This window comes from Lactuca virosa, chromosome 8 (genome assembly GCF_052849685.1).
Source record: "Lactuca virosa cultivar CGN04683 chromosome 8, Lactuca_virosa_CGN04683_v6, whole genome shotgun sequence".
Taxonomy (NCBI): Eukaryota; Viridiplantae; Streptophyta; class Magnoliopsida; order Asterales; family Asteraceae; genus Lactuca; species Lactuca virosa.
This window is the reverse complement of record NC_136433.1, coordinates 295,912,356-295,931,347: the sequence shown is the minus strand read 5'-3', so window position 1 is coordinate 295,931,347 and position 18,992 is coordinate 295,912,356.

Genomic DNA, 18,992 nt, shown 5'->3' with positions numbered 1-18,992 from the left:
ACACTGTATTCGGCTCTGACTAAAATACTCCTATAGTATTTTAAGTTGTATGGATATTGGGTAAGTTTTAGGCCTGTTGCAACACCAAAGTCACTCCCAAGCACATGTTGGTCATGTCTTGAATGAATATAGTTGATCAGGCTATATTGACCCTAGACATGATTACATAACTGCCCCGGTTTAACCGCAGTGTTCAACATCCAAAATACTTTTGTTTTGTTCCACTTATTATACGTAGGTATACTTGTATACTTTTTGAGAAAATACTTGTATTTTAAAAGTATACTTTTAGTTCAGAGCACTTCGGCCCCTTAGTGTTTATAGTTGTATACCATGTATGGTTCGGTATACTTAGTTCACTATAAACAATTGCTCTGATACAAATCTGTCACACCCCGGAACCGATGGCGGAAACGTTCCAGGGCGGAGGACGTCATGTGTAGTATCATAACATTTGTATCATAGTAAGCGAAGTAAACACAACCATTCCATTATAATATGAGTATTTACATTGTTGAAAACATGGTTTATACATAACAGTATATATAGCAAAAGTAAAAGACGTGACTTCAGAATGTTCCGTCTTCTCCAAAAGTTGACGAGAGTATCTGTCTTTTGATGCCCTGAGAATACAAGCAGTTTTAAAATATCAGCATAAAGCTGGTGAGTTCATAAGCGTTTTAGTTCTGGTGAACGAAATGTTTCTTTAATCCTTTGAAAAGTATTTACCAAGAAAACCCTATATTTTCTTATGAAAGAAGTTCGATTATCCATTAGTTAAACAGCCTGTTTACGAAAGATTTAGTTATCCCAGGAAAATCCTATATTTTCCTTAAAATTTGATAGTTGGTTATCGATTCTGAAATGAGGTGTACAAGTATCTACCATACTTGTATCGTTAGATGTAGTTTCCTTGAAAACCCTGTTTACTCTCGGTGAGATGTATTAGCCTTATTACATAAATAAAACTAATAAATAAGTAGTAAACTAGATCCTAAGGGCATTGCTAATGCCCTCTAGTAATTAAATCGGTTATTACTTTGAGGTTAGTTCACTTGTTTCATTATTACAAAAGTAAATCTCTGTTATCTTGGTTGCGAGTTTTATAACCATACATTAAACTAGATATGGCACGAAATGGGGCCAGTATCCTTTTATGACTTTGTCACCCGTAGACCTAACGGTCCCACTGTAGCTAGCAGCGAGGTGTGGGATAGTCAGTCCCGTATAGATCTATACACAATAGTCACGCTCTCCCTACAAGAGATTCTGGTTATAGGGGCTAGTCCTACACTCACGAATCCGGTGGAGTGTTACCAAGGACGTGTCTCCAATCCTAAAATAACAAACTTACAAGTAATAGCATCGAAAATCCTGTTTATGTTTTGTATAAATCCTTTAGAAAATATCACATTCTATGATAAGATTTACAAGTTCCTTGCTTTAGTTTTGAAAACTGTTTCTACGAGTTGATTTCTTAATCAATTGGTAAAACGGTTTTCTGAGTTAAAAGCATACTGAACATATAATTATTTTAAACAAAATAATATACTTGAGCACAAGTTTCCTTGTACTTTTGCTTGTATTCCCCCCCCCCCCTGAAAACATGAAAACTCGGAAAAAGCGTAGGGGTATGAACTCACCTGAAGTGAGTGATGCGAATGTAAGATCGGAAAAAGGATGCTAAGTGTCAAGTGAAGTCTTGAGCACACGTACGGATCCTATTTAGCATATAATGACATATATATGTATACAATTAGTGCTTACTCAACTAATCAGGTAAAGAATAACACTTTAAGGACTAAGAAATCCTTAATGGAAGTGTTACAATCACTTAGGATTGCATAAGAGGAGTGTATGGTCACCAAATGGAGCTTTCGGTCCAAGTGGTATGTTCCTAGGAGCTTTTCGGTCCTAATGGTTCTCGGTCCGAAGGGTTCTCGGTCCAAAAACCGAAAACTCCAGATCTTTGATGTATGTGGTGTTTCTCAAGGGCTTTCAAACATGCAAAGGGGTTCTAAGTTATATCTGAAGCCTTAGGTGCGTTTTAAGGTCTTAAAGGCACTTTTCTTTAGGGTTTTCGGTTTAAGGAGATGCACTAAACCGAAAACTCCTTTTGTTCTTGGAAAATGACGATTTCAAGGCTTTAAACAAGACTTTCAACTAGATAATAAGTGCAGAAAGTAATACTTACGATTTAGAGGCTAAAAGAGTTGATTTTTGGACCAAAACACTAGTGTGTGTTCTTGGTGTTCTTCGTGTTCTTCGTGTTCTTGAAGATTAAACCCAAAAAGATGAAGTTAATGGATGAAATCGAAGGGGGATGCTAGTTAGGAAGATCTATCAATGATTCAAGGTGAAAGAAACACTTACATTTTCGAGAATTTGAAGATCAAAGTGAAGAACTTGATGATACTTGAGAGAGTTTTCGAGTTCTAGACTTGTAAAAAGGGGAAGAATGATCAAAATGATCATGAAATATATATATAAGATGGGGTTTTCGGTCCCTTGACCGAAAACTCTAAGGTCTTGACCGAAACTCCTTTTTGAGGAGGTTTTCGTTTTGCTTCATGTCTAGAACTTCAACAAATTCATCCTAACACCGATTCCTTTGATGTACTAAGTTTAGAATATTCCGTTAGTTCAAAAATAATACTGACGTGAACATAAATAAATCCAAATTGATTTATTTAAACGCAAAGTCTTTCCCAAACTATCAAATTTGACGGAATTAAATAAAAACCTGAATTTGATTAACGGAAAATTGAGTAAGGATAACGGAAAAAGTTTAGGGTTGTCACACCAAAACCAGAACGGCAGAAACGTTCAGGGGTGGAGGACGTCACGTACAGTATCACAACAATGCATAGTAGTAAACAAGCAACAACATCATCCATTGCATTAATAATATAATTTAATACAAGTGTTTTTTGTAAAGTTTAATAGACACCAAAAAGTAAATCAAAATATGAGATGAGTCTTGAATGTGCTCCATCTTCTCAAAAGCCTGGCATCGGTACCTGTCTACTGATGACCTGAGAATACAAGTTATTTTGAAAGACTTTATCATCTTTAAAGCTGGTGAGTTCATAAGTATTTTAGTGTCATTGTTTGTATGAAAGTGTTTGTATGTACTTGATACACAAATTCAATGCTCTCCTTGTAGGAGACTCTGGATACAAAACGAGCCATGACAGGTGATGCCATGCCCCGTTACGTGGCTCACATAACTGTTGACATCTTCTTGTATATGTATTGTATGTACTAGCTGTATTGTATGTTCTCTCTCTGTCTAGTATGTATGTATGTTCTCTCTGTTTCTCATAATAGTATGTTCTCTTGTATAATGTATAGTATGTACTAGCTGTATTGTATGTTCTCTCTCTGTCTATTATGTTTTGTTTGTTTCTCATCACCACATGTTATGTTTGTTTCTCATCACTATGTGTTATGTTTGTTTCTCATCACTATATGTTATGACTCATGTATGAACTGACTCATTGTATGTTTCATTGTTCTAGTAATAGTATTTGTAACTTCCTAAACTATACCTATTATAGTTTACTAGCAATGTTGTTTGTAGAAATGAACATGTTTGTATACCTTTGCTACCCAAAGGTATGGAACTGAAATAAGTAACTTTTATATCTATATACATATACATCATATATAACTAGCATTCAAACGACCTTCCGACAAATAACTGATACCCTAAGTCCACAACCAAACAAGGAACAGGAAGCAAGGCGAGCTATCAGTCCTAAGTCCTTTCAATCCTACTTATATAACTATATCCATATAGATACACATTTGACAAAGTATAAGTTTAAAAGAGTTTGAATAGAAAGTATTTAACATGTAAAAGAGTTTGCAAAAGAGTTTGAAGTAGTTTGATTTATAACATAGTTTGAAAAGTAAGAAATCCACTTGTTTGGCAGTTATTAATCACATGTGATTGATATAATAACAATAATAGTTCAACTTGTATTCCCCCCGATAAAAGCATTTAAAATCATTTAAAAGGTTGATTAAGGGGTATGAACTCACTTGTAGTGAGTGGTTTGGATGAACGGATGGTATAGGATGCTAAGTGTCAAGTGAAGACTTGAACACACACACGGATCCTATTTAACATATAATGACACATATATGTATCCAATTAGTCATTTAACAACTAATTAACCAAGTTTAGAGACCCTAGGACATGGAAAACACTTTGATTCAAGTGCTAGAAGTACCAAGGGTTGCATCTAAGGGTTGTATATCCACTTAAAGGAGTTTTCGGTCCAAGTGGTTTTCGGTCCATATGGTTTTCGGTCCAAATGGTTTTCGTTCCAAATGGTTTTCGGTTCATATGGTTTTCGGTCCAAATGGTTTTGACCGAAAACCCATGGTCTTTGATGCATAAGGTGATTTCCAAAGGCTTTAAACAATCAATGAAGTGTTCTAGACTCAATACTAAGTATTAGGAAAGGCTTAAAGTCATTTTGCACCCTTCATATGGGTTTTCGGTCTAAGGAGATGCACTAGACCGAAAACACCTTTTGTTCTTGGATAAATGTTTATTTCAAGGCCCTAATCAAGAGTTTCAACTAGATAACAAGTTTAGGGAAGTAATACTTACAATTTAGAGGCTAATAGAGTTGATTTTGGACCAAAACACTAGTGTCTGTTCTTGGTGTTCTTGGTGTTCTTGAAGATCTAACCCGAAAGAGATGATTTCATGGATGAAATCAAAGGGTTGTACTAGATAAAGCTTTGTAACAACAAATCAAATGGAAAGAATTCTTAAAATTTTGAAGATCAAAGTGAAGAACTCGATGATACTTGAGAGAGAATGGATGTTTCTAGCTTTGAAAAGGAAAGAATGATCCAAATGATCATGAAATATCTATGTAGGATGGGGTTTTCAGTCACCTTGACCGAAAACTCTAAGGTCTTGACCAAAAACTCCTTTTTGAGGAGGTTTTCGGTTTGCTTCATGACTAGAACTTCAACCAATTCATCCTAACACTGATTCCTTTGATGTACTAAGTTTAGAATACTCGAATAGACTCCAAATAGGGCTAAAAGTTAACAAACAAGACTAACTCTGATAAATTTGAATGTTTATACAAGCTAGAAATTTCGGATTGTCACATCATGGTTATCCAACCATTCTATCTACCCTCAAACCGCTCCTTAGAATCCTCGCGACTTCCTTGATTCGAGTATGGATCATTTGCTTCCAGTAGTACGGGCCCAATACTACCTTCCACACATATCCATACTTTCCTTAAGAATCATCTCGAGTCCTCTTAGTCACCTACTCAAAATATTTCCTCCAACACCCGCTAAATAGCATAGCAACCGCACTAAAGCACTTCCTAGGCTCTCCTAGAATTCCCACCTCCCTTGACATTAGCTGCTAAAGAACCCCTATTAACGTCAGCTAACCACTTCATGAATACAATTACATGCAACAAAACTTAAATGATCTTTAGACTAAAAGACTCAACCCTACAACAGTTAGACTCAAACGAGAGCTGCACAATAGGACCAAATCCTTCACACTAAGATTATTTAACCTTCATATCATGTAATTTAACGTATTCATTTGATACTTAACTCACATCAATATGAGTGCCACAAAGCACAAAGCAAGAAGCATTCGAGAAGTGGAGTCGACTGGCACTAAGACACAATACAATCAGGTAGGTCCTCATACGAAATTCCCGACCTCTAGGCCCAAGCATCTAGGTTGTACCTTCATCCTGTCCTCACTCTCACAAGAGTGACTAATCCTTCCTCAACTAGCCTACTACACCCACTTGCTCACTCATGAAACTTCCACCAACCCTGCAGCCACACGTGCATGCTAATCATACATAACGTTGAATCCTATAGACAGTTGAATACTTGACTCTACCCTAAGCCCTTCATCAGATAATAACATAAAACAAGGCTATATCAAACATTCTCAAGTCTATAGAATCTTAATTATGTACAACTATTATGTACATACTAAGCAACTATAGTAAAGATGTCAATTTCTTCTAATATATAAGAAATCTTTTTAGGCTATCAAGCATCATACATCATGCAATTCTACCATGCAATTCCTGAAAATCCCTAGACTACCACTAGCATGCAGTTCTGCAATAATCATCATAAGAAAATAACAGTGTGGGTATTTTCGGGTACACTTCCTTGCTCCGACGGATCGTACACATCTCGTCCATCTTTGGTTACCTTTGAAAACAAATTTGAAAACGATTTTGAAAACAATTTGAAAACAATTTGGAAACTTTTACAGATCTGTAGTTTGAGTCTGAATACACATGAATGTTTATCCAATTCACTCAAATCAGGGCTCCGATAGCAAAAAGTAAAATCCCACAAAAAAACCAAGGCAAAATTTTTCATTTTTCAGTCAAGTAAAATCATTGTTTTCAGATACCATCCAAATCAAAACCATTCGTTTATAAAACATTGTTCGCAAATTTAAATCATATATCATAGTGTCCCCAAATCAGTATCATCAAAACCAAGAGGATGTCCACAATCACACTTTCGCCTTGCCACGACCATCTGAAGTATCTGAAACAATAAACTAAAACAGTAAGCATGAAGCTTAGTGAGTTCTCCCAAAGTACCACCACACAAACAGATAACAACATGCATACTGGTTCCATAGCTAACAGACTGGATTACCCCTGAGCCCACATCATGAGTCTACCTTGCCTTCCGGCCCACAAATCATGTCTGGCTTGCTCCTGTTGCCACATCATAAGTCTGGCTTTCCTTAATGGCCCATAGCTTATCTCTGGCTTACTCCCAAGCCCACAACATAAGTCGGGCTTGCTTTACTGGCCTACAATGCAGGATTGCCTCAACACAACCATACTAAGTCTACATATTCATAACAGATAACATATATCCAACAAACAGATGATCATATAGAAATTCAATAGAAAAATAGGCAGATCTACAAATCACTACCGCATAGCAACATCCTATATGCTAAGATACAGATCCAACAGATCACTACAACATAGCAACATCCTTTATACCAGGATACATAATCTAGTGGGCCAGCATTGGTGCCTTCGACCCACAAGTCCAGTAAGGAAAACTCACCTAAATCGAAGAATTCTGAAACAATGAGATACGATCCTTTTTAAGAATTGATTGCACCCACGAATCTGCTAATCACCAAAAAAAGGTAGAATCTCAATCAATAGCCCAAAATCCTCAAGTTTGACCTAAAGTCAAACTTGGTCAAAAAGTCAACAGTCAAGGGTCAACAGTCAACCATCTTCACGACATGACCAACTATGTCTCATGTCATGAGCCACTTCATGACAAAATAGCCGAGTCTTATAATCCTCAGGACATGACATGCATCTCCTCACATCGTGAGACCTGTCTGAGTGCCATTTTGATCCAAAAACTTCTTAATCTATTAAGCCACTAATCCATCTTTTTTCAAGGAGGCTTCCTAACACTCCTAGGATCATAAAAATCGATGCTTTAAGGTCTTGTATGTCCAATACAATACTTGAGCTAAAACTAGGTCATTTATGAAGAAAATTGTGTTAGGTTCTCAAGCATGGACTCAAACATCCTTTAAACTTCAGACCCATAAGATATAAGCACCAAGGGACCCCTTGGACCCATAAAGTTGCCAAAATAATGGATTCCCAACACTATAACTTTTAAACCATGGCTAAACATGCATAAAACCAGAGATCTAGCAATAAGGAAACATAAAGTTTGGATCTTTGTTACTCTCAATCGTCCATAAGTGTAGCTAAAGGTTGCAAATGGAACTTCCAAGCTGAAACTATGCTTTATTGGTAATCTCTTCTTCTCCAAGCCACAAAAACTCCACCAAAAGCTCAAGAATCACAATGAGATACTAGGGTTAGGGTTTTACTGAGCTTAGGGACGAAGGAGGCTATTTTTGGAACCCTAAAATGAAGTTTATGGGGTTTAAATATAAAGGCAACCCTAAAAGATCATGGGCTTGGGCTACAGCGCCTCGCACGTCATGGTCCTTTACTTCTCACGTCGTAAGCTTAGCATAATTTAGAATCTTCATTTAATCACTCCTAACGTTGTGACCCTCCTACGGTCACTTCGTGAGTCCTGTTTTTACCGAAAAACCATGCCATTGACTCTTCGAAACCCTAAATCGATCCAATCTGGAAACCGGGTGTTACACATACTCCTTATAGGAAACAACATTCCAACTTTTCAAGAAGTTAATTCTTGGCTTGGAAAGTGTTTCGTTATGAAGGATCTAGGGGTAGCGACAAATATTCTAGGAATAAGGATTCATCGAGATAGAAATAATCGTCTTATTGGTCTTAGACAGAGTAGATATTTGGATAAAGTACTAAAGCGTTTCGGTATGGAGAATTCAAAGAAAGGAGAATTGCCCATTCATAGCACTGTTAAGTTGAGTAAGACTCAAATTCCAAGTACTGATGAAGAGATAGCTGACATGAGTCGATTCCCATACACTTCGGCTATAGGATCGATCGTGTATGCAATGACATTTACTCACCCTGATGTTTCTTATGCTGTGAGCATGGTTAGTCGATTTTAAAGGAATCATGGCAGAGCCCATTGGATTGCGGTGAAGAATATTCTTAAGTATCTGCAAAGAAAAAAAGACATGTTCCTAGTTCTTGGTGGAAGTGATACGTTAAGAGTGAGTGGTTACAGTGACCTAAACTTTAAAACGGACCGAGACAACTTTTGTTTGCAGTCCTACTGACTATTATTATTGAATGGGGGAGCGGTTACTTGAAAAAGTTCCAAGCAAGACACAGTGGTTGATTCCATCTGTGAATCAGAGTACATTGCAGTGAGTGAAGCATCGAAGGAAGTGGCTTGGATGAAGAAGAACATCGGAGAACTCATAGTCGTTCCAATTATTCAAGAAACCATAGAACTCTTATGTGATAATGAAGGCACGGTTACTTTGAAAAAAGAACCAAAGGACCATGGTAGATCCAAGCATATCTATAGAAAGTACTATTATATTCGACATCGAGTAGAAGAAGGGAGCCTTCCGGTGAAGAGAGTATCATTAGAGGATAATGTTGCAGATCCTTTTACAAAGGTTCTGAATAGAGTCAGATACTACCAGCATGCTAGGAGCATAGGATTAAGAGACGATGTTAGTTTTAGTGGTTAGGTGATATTTTTGAAACTTGTAACAAAATAAATGTAATTGATTTGGTGAATGAATAATAGAGAATTATTTATGAGTATCGTACTACCTTATTCAATTATTTATTCTCGTGTTTCGTTTTTGCATGTTTACACTTCCTGAGTAATTTGAATTATTCGAACTTCCACATTCGTTCATACTTTTAGAAGTAAGTAGTGAATTAAAATTGTCATGAATTAATTGTAGATTGTTGATTAAGGTTAAGACATTGCAACTGAAATTGCTACAATATTCATGGGTACTTTGAAAATAGGGATTTTAAGTATTTGATTAGCCCATGCTTAGAGATAACTTCATGGATCTTGTCACGAGTAATTATAAGACGATAATATGTTTTATTCTTCAATCGAAGATACATAAGTTGTAATTTACAAATCGGTTGTATATTGATGTTAAGTAAACGCATCAGTAACTTGATGTTATAATTTATACAATGAGAGCTCTCTCAACCTATACATGGTAATTAAAAGAATCGATGCATAATCGGTGATCTTGAAAAAGTTGTTAATCCTTCACTAAATCTGATTTGATGCTCAAACACTTGATCTATTATTTTTCATTATCGAGATATCTGATCCAATTATTCAATTTGTTATCGTTTTCACCATAAGAATCCTCGATATCATATAAGTCGATCATACAGCTGAGAGTGAATTTGTGGTTGTAAATCGTTCTGGATAATTGACACTTCTCATCGATTTAATCTGATTCACGAAATCTGTTCAATCGTTCATGACATTTGTTTGTTTTCTCGATCGCAAAATTGTTTGACAAATTCTTTATGATTTGTCTACTTGATCTCTTTCCAAGTTTGTTATATCAATAATTTGAAAACATAGTGAGTGATTCTCAAATTTGTGTATCACCGAAGTTAATGTTGGTACAAAGGACTTCGTTTTTCTTCTTTGTATATTCCTGTAATAAAAAGGTTAGTAGTAAAAGTGGTGGCTAAGGCTTGAGTTAGACTCGATTCCCTTAAATAGATTCTCCTTCTGTTCCCAGGGTACAACAACCTTAACAGTTTGTACTTCCAGATATTTGCACTTGCCTGAAAGAATTGTCGGAAGCAGGTGTACAGAGAGGGAGAAGGAAGAAGAGTATATATTTCATTCGTGTATCAAATGAGATGGTAAAGGTCTCTTTTAATAGTTGAATATATAATGGAAACAAATTAATTCGATATTAAGGAATTGATTGAGAATTGAATGCCAATAAATGTCATTAATTAATGCATCCGTTACATAATTCAAAATAAGGACCAAAGCTGTCAAGTTTAGCAAAAACGAGGGTAGCGCGAGCCCGAGTTTTCGGATATGCATTCGTATTTTTAGGTCGTGCCCATGCACAAGTTCGGTGTTTTTGGTCTACGAAATCCAAGATTTGCACCCCCACTTCGCGCGGGTAGCACTTGTAGTAAAACCATAGACACAAGCTTGTAAGTATTTCATGCATTCAAGCTTATAAACCTTGTTGAGTTTGGTCTTTTACCAATGTGGGACTCATTCCCACATTCATCTCTTTTTCTAAATTTGTTCTCAAGTACCCATCTTTGAGTATCGATATCTCATTCACATATACTCTATTTTGGACATATAATATATTGTTTCGAAGTTCTCACGGAGGAGAACATAAAACCACTTAGAGTTAATTATATATACAACATATGTATATATATTTATATATGTCCAAAGTTAGTAAAATATAAATATTTTTACTAAAAATAATTCGAACATTTAATTAGTCAAATTGATGAATATTGATTTATTCGTAGAATAGTTGTAACGTCCCGAAAATAAAGGGTAATAAATTCATTTTTATTATAGTCAAAACACTAATGTAACTTTATCCAAACATTTAAAAGCATTTCAAAATAAAACAATTATCAGAGTTCATACCAAAAATCACATGTTGCAGAAAACACGGGTGTATGCATTGCGATCAAGTCGGGCCCTTCCCTTTCAAACTGGAAGTATGTGAAACCTTAAACCACAAACTGTAAGCATAAAACTTAGTGAGTTCCCCAAATACCTCATACCAAACATATCAAATGAGCCATAAATACCATACATATCCAATCAATCAATAAAAGTGCTATGTGCCAACCATATTCTTGCCAGTATGCCACGAGCCGCCTCATGGTCTTCCTTGGCAGGCCGGGGACCAAAACCCTGGGTCTTACAGACAAGTACCACGAGCCACCACCTAGTCTTCCATCTAAGCATCACAAATACAACTAGCATACAATCTACAACTACTTCACCAATTATCTGCTAGAGTTAAGACCATGGTCTTGCATACAGTTTGCCAAGAGCCGCCTCTTGGTTTTTCATACAAAATGCCATGGGTTACCCCCGGGTCTTCCTACAATACATAAACAAGATGGGCCGGCATTGGTGCCTTCGACCCATAGAACAGTGAGGAGACTCACCTCGAATGTAGAGGCTCACTGAAAGAAATACCTAGCTGCTGCGCTGATGACTCCTCCAGGCTATCAATACCAAAATAACACCCAATTAGCAATTGGGTTCCAAACTATGATCCATAATCCATACTTGGGGTGAAATGACCATTTTACCCCTCACCCAACATGAACCAAAGCTAAGGCCCAAGCCCAAAACCAAAAAGGCCCAAAACTACAAGATCCATAAAGGCCCACTAATGGCCCAATTTTCCAAATTAGGCCCAACCCCATATGGGCCTTATCCTAAAGCCCAATAATTCCTTAGCCAACAATAAATCTCAGTTAGCCCAAAAGGCCCAAAGTAACAAAGTGGCCCAAGGATGCGAAACCCAAAACGCAACAAACCCAAAACCCAACTGAACGATGAACGCGGTGCGTACGGTCAGCAACGTTGGGCGTACTCGACGAATTCTGGATCGCGGCCAAAAGAAGGTACGTTGGGTGTACCATTAGTTACGCCGGGCGTAACCGAGATTTTTCCAAAACTCAAAACACGTCTTAATCCTTTAATTCCTCGCGTCAAAACCTCATAAGACCTTCAAACTAAGCTCTTAATGCATAAAGTCATCACCTTTATGCATTTGCATGACTCAATGTTACCCAACAACCATCTTAATCCCTTAAGACCCAACATAATCCAACTAAAACATCCATGAACCATTCTTAAACATCAAGCAAGCATTCTTATGAACTTGAAACATCAGAAGATGCAAGATCTATCACTCCAAGCTCCTGGAGTGGCTCAAACTCACAAGGAGAGCTTAATACACCATAAAAACCCTTAATCTTGCCCTAAAATCAAACTAGCACAATAAGAAGTGAAGATGAGAACTTTTTACCTCCTGAAGCTTCCCAAGAGTGTGAAGATTCTAGATCTATAACCCCAAGGCTACACCAAACTTGATCACCAAGATCCACCTCTTTGAAATAACACTAAGGACCTTCAAAATCACCTCTAATGCTGAAGAATGCACCACCAAAGGGGATTAGGGTTCGAAATGGGCTCAAAGACAAAGGAGGCTGAGAAATGAAAGAGCCTTGAGCTCATAAAGATGTTTAAATAGTGCCCAAACCCTAAAAATTAGGGTTTAGCACTCTGAACATTACGTTGGGCGTACCCCCAGCTTACATTGGGCGTACTTACCCAAACACGTGGATTTAGCCATGCACACATGGGACTGAAACGCAAGCCTTTTCCATTAAGGGCCATTTCTGCCAAAATCTTCAAAATGCCATAACTTCCTCGCTTAGATCCGCTTCCAACGAACCTTATATCCACGGAAAGGTGGAGAGAAGCCCTACGCTTCTAACACACCCAAGCCTTAAAATTTCCCGAACAAAACCCAAAATTCATAAAAGACCGAGTTATCAAATTATGATTATACCCTTGGCCTCCGAAGACACAATCGAACACTTGGATCACTTAAACCATGACACCCACATCCAAAATGGGCCAAATTCTTCCTTCCCCAATGCCCTAAGCCTCATGCACTACTAGAAAAACAGCCTTTTACGACGCACGATGCGTGTTGTAAAACGCTCAGATGACGCACAAATGCGTGTCAAGGAAGGCCCTTTCATAACGAGAGACGACACGCTTTTGTGCGTCGTCTATTTACGACGCGCATTTACGAAGCGCAATTACGATACGCATTTACGACGCGCGTTTACGACACACAATGCGTGTCAAGGAAGACACTGTCAAGAAAGGCCAATTGTAACATCCGGATTTCCAGGCATCTTAATTTATGAATTTATATTGAGTTTTGGAGAGGGACTCGGCGAGTAGGCGCTTAGACTTGCCGAGTAGAGCCGCACATTGTTAGACTGGATTACTGACTGGACTCGGCGAGTCCATACGTGGACTCGGCGAGTCCACGCTGTTTAAATGAAACCCTAATTTCTTGGGTTTGGGACCTATTTAAAGGCTCTTATGGCCTTCAATGGCGGCTACCAGACCATAGAGAGAAACCCTAGAGTGCTTGAGCGTTTTGAGAGAGAAAGGAAGCCATTCTTGACCTTGGGAGTGTTGTTTAGCAAGAAGAAGGAGGTACTAGCCAAGAGGAAGCATAGGAGGTTGCTATTCTGTGGATTTGGAGCTAAGATCTTCACATTTGAGGTAGTAATTCGACTCTCCTTCTGTTCTTATGATGATCATATGGATTTAGGGTTTCTTAGACCCTTTGTTGGTTAGATTTGATGTCCAAATAGCCCCTTCTGGTGATAAGGCTTTGGATCTGGATCCATAGAGGTCCAGAGAGCCTTATTCATCAAGCTTTATGAAGAACAATAGAGGTCATGGCCTTGGGTTAAGGTATTTGGGGCTAAATCATCATATATGGTCATATAAATGTTGCTTGTGCATCAAGATCGAGACTTTACGTGATTATAGTGGTTGGGAAGGCCAGATCTATCGATTAGAGGAACAGATCTGACCTCAGGAGGTCATTTGAGTTGGTGCATGACATGAACTCGCCGAGTCCAAGGGCAGACTCGGCGAGTAGGGTTAGGGTTTCCCGTGAATCACTCAGTGAGTGACTTGCCGAGTTGGGGGAATGACTCAGTGAGTCAGAGGGGGAATAGAGGACTCGAGTTCACGACTGAACTCGCCGAGTCACATTTGTGCACTTGGCGAGTCGGGTCAAAGTTTGACCGTTGACTTTTATTGACTTTTAGGGTTTGGTCAACTTTAGGGTCTTTGAGCGATGAGAGGGGTAAAATGGTCTTTTACCCTTCTGAGAGTACTAAGAGGAGGAATAGTCTAGCCTTGAGAGATGTATTGATTCAGAGTGTTTATTTCATATGATTAGGCGGAGGCTAGACCCGACTTTACAGAGTTCGAGCTTTACCGAGTTACCCGAGGTGAGTCTTCTCACTATACTTTACCTAGAGTGGTAATTAGAGCTATGAGACAGAGTATTGTGTATGCTTTTGCATGATGTGATTTCTATGTGTTATAGGCTATGTATGTTACAGAGTTTTCAGAGTTAGGACCGGAAGGTCCACAGAGTTAGGGTCAGAGGATCCATAGAGTTAGGGCCAGAGGGCCCACAGAGTTATGGGACTGGGGGGTCCCACAAAGACACTTTGACCAGAGTGTCAAACAGAGTTATAGCCTCGAGTGGCTAATATGTGTTATGTGTGGTATTTTGGGGAACTCACTAAGCATTTATGCTTACAGTGTTGTGTTATGTGTCTCAGGTACCAGCGAGGATCGCGGGAAGGCGCCGGCTTGATCGGTACACACGCGGGGAGATTTTAGTATGATCTTGGGATATGATGTTATGTGATACAATGGTGTTTTTATAACGATTATGAATGAAAACGTGTTCTATAAAATGTGAAAAATTGTTTTGAAAATTTGGGTGTTACAAGTTGGTATGAGAGCCTTGGTTTGAGGGATTCGGATTCATCTTCGGGCGTATCTGAACTCAAACTGAGGATTTGAGAGAAATTTTGATGACTAAAAACGTTTTAAAAGAGTAAAAAGAGTTTTGAGATAAACAGAGCAGAGCCGTGTGTACGATCAGCCAGCGCCCGAACGGTGATTTCCCAAAATACCCTTGTAATTAGTGTTATGAGATATATTATGTTATGATATATGATGAGTTATGCTATGCATGCTAGAGTAGACTAGGTATTCTTAGGACTAGAGTGGCCTGATATGTGATGCCTTAGTCTAGGAGTTTTGCTGCTAGGGATACTTGAGAGTGTTTAGATAGCAGCGAGGAGTTTATGAGAGAGCTGCTAGTGAGTAGCATATGGTTAAAGAGAGTAGAGTACTTGGGACTTGGGATCCAAGGAGGAGGACTAAGAGTGGATGCTGATGCGGTGTGGACGGTAGTATAGGGCCCGTACTACTGAAGACACCGGAGCAGTGCGCACCCTAAGTAAGAATCCATTGGGTACTAAGGAGCAAGTAGGGTGGAGTTATCGAGTGCGAGTATACTCGAGCGAGTCCCTGATATTTATTATGTTGTATTTCAGAGACATCATGGTTGGGACACGCCACACACCAGAGAGCAGCGGTACTAGTGATGAGGAGATCCGTAGGATCATTCATGAGGAGGTGGTTACGGCCATCAGGGTAGAGATACCAGAGATGTTCGGTTCTATCAAGACCACACTGATAGAGACATTTGATGAGAGATACGCTGCTCTTTCTGAGGCTGCGGTTGCTGCGGCCACTGCAGCTATAGCTGCGACTAGGCCGCAGGGTGGTGATGCATTGCTGTTTCGTGAGTTCAGCAACACAAAACCACCGGAGTTTGATGGGACCCAGGACCCGATTGCAGCGATGAGGTGGATATCAGACATTGAGGGGTGTTTCTTTACTTGCTCATCTCTAGAGCATTTGAGAGTCCGGTTTGCGTTGAACCAGCTTCGCTTGGGAGCGAAGGACTGGTGGAAGTTTGTGACGGCGCACTATTCGCCTACTGAGCTTGCTGCAGTGACCTGGGAGAGGTTCACTGCTATGTTCCGAGAAGAGTACGTTCCCCAGGTGGAGAAGGAGCGTTTGGCCCAGGAGTTTTTGACCCTCAAGCAGGGTACAGAGTCTGTTACAGTGATCACCAGGATGTTCCATGAGCGGGCGATGTTCTGCCCAGAGCACGTGTCCTCTGAGCAGGCACGTATGAGACGATATCTGAGCATATTGAGGAGGGATATACGAGAGTTCGTGGCGAACTCGACGTACCGTACATTTGCCGAGCTTCAGGCAAATGCCCGGAAGAGGGAGATAGAGCTGGAGACTCAGGCTAGGGAGGAGGCGGAGTCTCAGGGGAGGGATCGGCGACCGGCACAGTCTCAGCCGGCAGCCAAGCGGGCCAAGCCCGCCGATTCGAGATCAGGGAGCCAGAGGGGCCGCACTTGTGGCAAGTGCGGCAAGAGTCATGATGGAGTGTGCAGAGCAGGGTCTTGCTACAAATGTGGCAAGGAGGGGCATATGGCCAAGGATTGCCCCAAGGGGTTTGCAGTCTGTTTTCACTGCAACCAGACCGGACACCGGAAGGCCGAGTGTCCGCAGTTACGAGGGTCAGCTCAGGGAGCTTCTCAGGGATCTGCCCCTGCTGCTGTTCGAGCTATAGAGAGTCGGCCGGCGAAGGCCGAGGCGCCGAAGGCTCGCGGGAGAGCCTTCCAGTTGACAACGGAGGAGGTCCGCGCAGCACCCGATGTGGTAGCTGGTATGTATTCTTTCCTCTGTTTATTTTGAGTTTGTAGTGTTATGCTTATATTGTGATATGCGTAGGTACATTTCTTGTGTGTTCTGTACCTGCCTTGGTGTTATTTGACTCGGGTGCGAGTCGGTCTTTTGTGTCACTAGCGTTTAGTCAGCACATCAGTACCCAACGTGAGGCGTTGAGTCGACCTCTACGAGTTTCCATAGCTGACGAGCGAGCGGTGTATGCTACTGTTGTGATTCGAGGATGTGTACTCAAGATCTTCGGTGTCGAGTTTCCGATAGATCTAGTCCCGATTGCTATGCGGGACGTATGTGTCATAGTGGGCATGGATTGGTTGAGCCGTTTCGGAGCTGTGATTGACTGTGAGCGACAGTTGATGACGATACGAGACCCCAGTGGGGGAGTACTTACGGTGTACGGCGAGGGTTCCCGTTCTGGGTCAGCATTTTGTTCGGTCGCTAGAGCGAGGCAGAGTTTACAGTAGGGCTGTAGTGGGTTTGTGGCTTATGTGGTGGATACGAGAGTAGATGCAGAGAGACCGAGGTCGATCGATGAGGTCCCGATAGTGCGCGAGTTCCCGGATGTTTTCCCCGAGGAGTTGTCGGGTGTGCCTCCCGAGAGGCAGGTAGAGTTCCGTATTGATTTGGTTCCGGGGGCAGCGCCTATCGCCAAGGCGCCCTATCGCCTTGCGCCACCAGAGATGCAGGAGTTATCCTCGCAGCTTCAGGAGCTGCTGGGGAAGGGGTTTATACGGCCGAGTAGCTCGCCGTGGGGAGCGCCAATCCTTTTTGTCAAGAAAAAGGATGGTTCACACCGGATGTGCATTGATTACCGGGAGCTGAACACACTGACGGTCAAGAACCGTTACCCCTTACCGAGGATCGACGATTTATTCGATCAGTTGCATGGAGCGTCTTGGTTTTCCAAGATCGACTTGAGGTCTGGATATCATCAGATGAGAGTACGAGATGAGGATATCCAGAAGACAGCGTTCAGGACTCGTTACGGGCATTACGAGTTCGTGGTGATGCCTTTCGGGCTCACCAATGCACCGGCGGCGTTCATGGATCTCATGAACAGAGTATGCAGACCGATGTTGGACCGTTCGGTGATCGTGTTCATCGATGATATACTGGTGTATTCGAGATCCAGAGAGCAGCATGAGGAGCATTTGAGAGAGTTACTTGGAGTTTTCAGATCAGAGAGGCTTTATGCCAAATTCTCCAAGTGTGATTTCTGGTTACGAGAGGTCCAGTTCCTAGGGCACCTCGTTAACCAGAATGGGATATTGGTCGACCCGGCCAAGATTGAGGCGGTTATGAGTTGGGAGGTGCCGAGATCCCCCACCGAGATCAGGAGTTTCTTAGGGTTAGCTGGCTATTATCGGAGATTTATCAAGGATTTCTCCAAGATCGTCGTGCCACTCACCAGGTTGACCCGGAAGGGTGTTGCTTTTTCATAGGGACCAGAGCAGCAGGCCTCCTTCGAGACACTTCGCCAGAGACTGTGCGAAGCCCCAGTGTTAGCCCTTCCGGAGGGGATGGAGGACTTCGTGGTGTATTGTGACGCATCGATATCGGGGCTAGGAGCGGTGCTGATGCAGAGAGGGCATGTGATAGCATACGCATCGAGGTAGCTGAAGCCTCACGAGACGAGGTATCCCACCCACGATCTGGAGTTAGGGGCTGTAGTGTTCGCCCTCAAGATCTGGCGTCACTATCTGTATGGGGTTCGGTGTACCATATACACGGACCACAAGAGCTTGAAGTACTTGATGGATCAACCCAACCTGAATATGCGCCAGAGGAGATGGTTGGACGTGGTAAAGGATTACGATTGTGAGATCCTGTACCACCCGGGCAAGGCTAACGTTGTAGCCGATGCCCTGAGTCGTAGGGCGGAGAGCGCCCCGATACGGGACGTTTGTATGAGATTGACAGTGATGACTCCGGTGTTGGACACCAACCGAGGGGCCCAGGCTGAGGCCGTGAGACCGGAGAACCGCAAGAGAGAGCGGGTTATCGGATATGTATCGGAGTTTGTTACCGATAGCAGAGGGCTTATGACCTTCCAGGGTCGGATCTGGGTGCCATTTGTGGGCGGGGCACGTACCATATTGATGGAG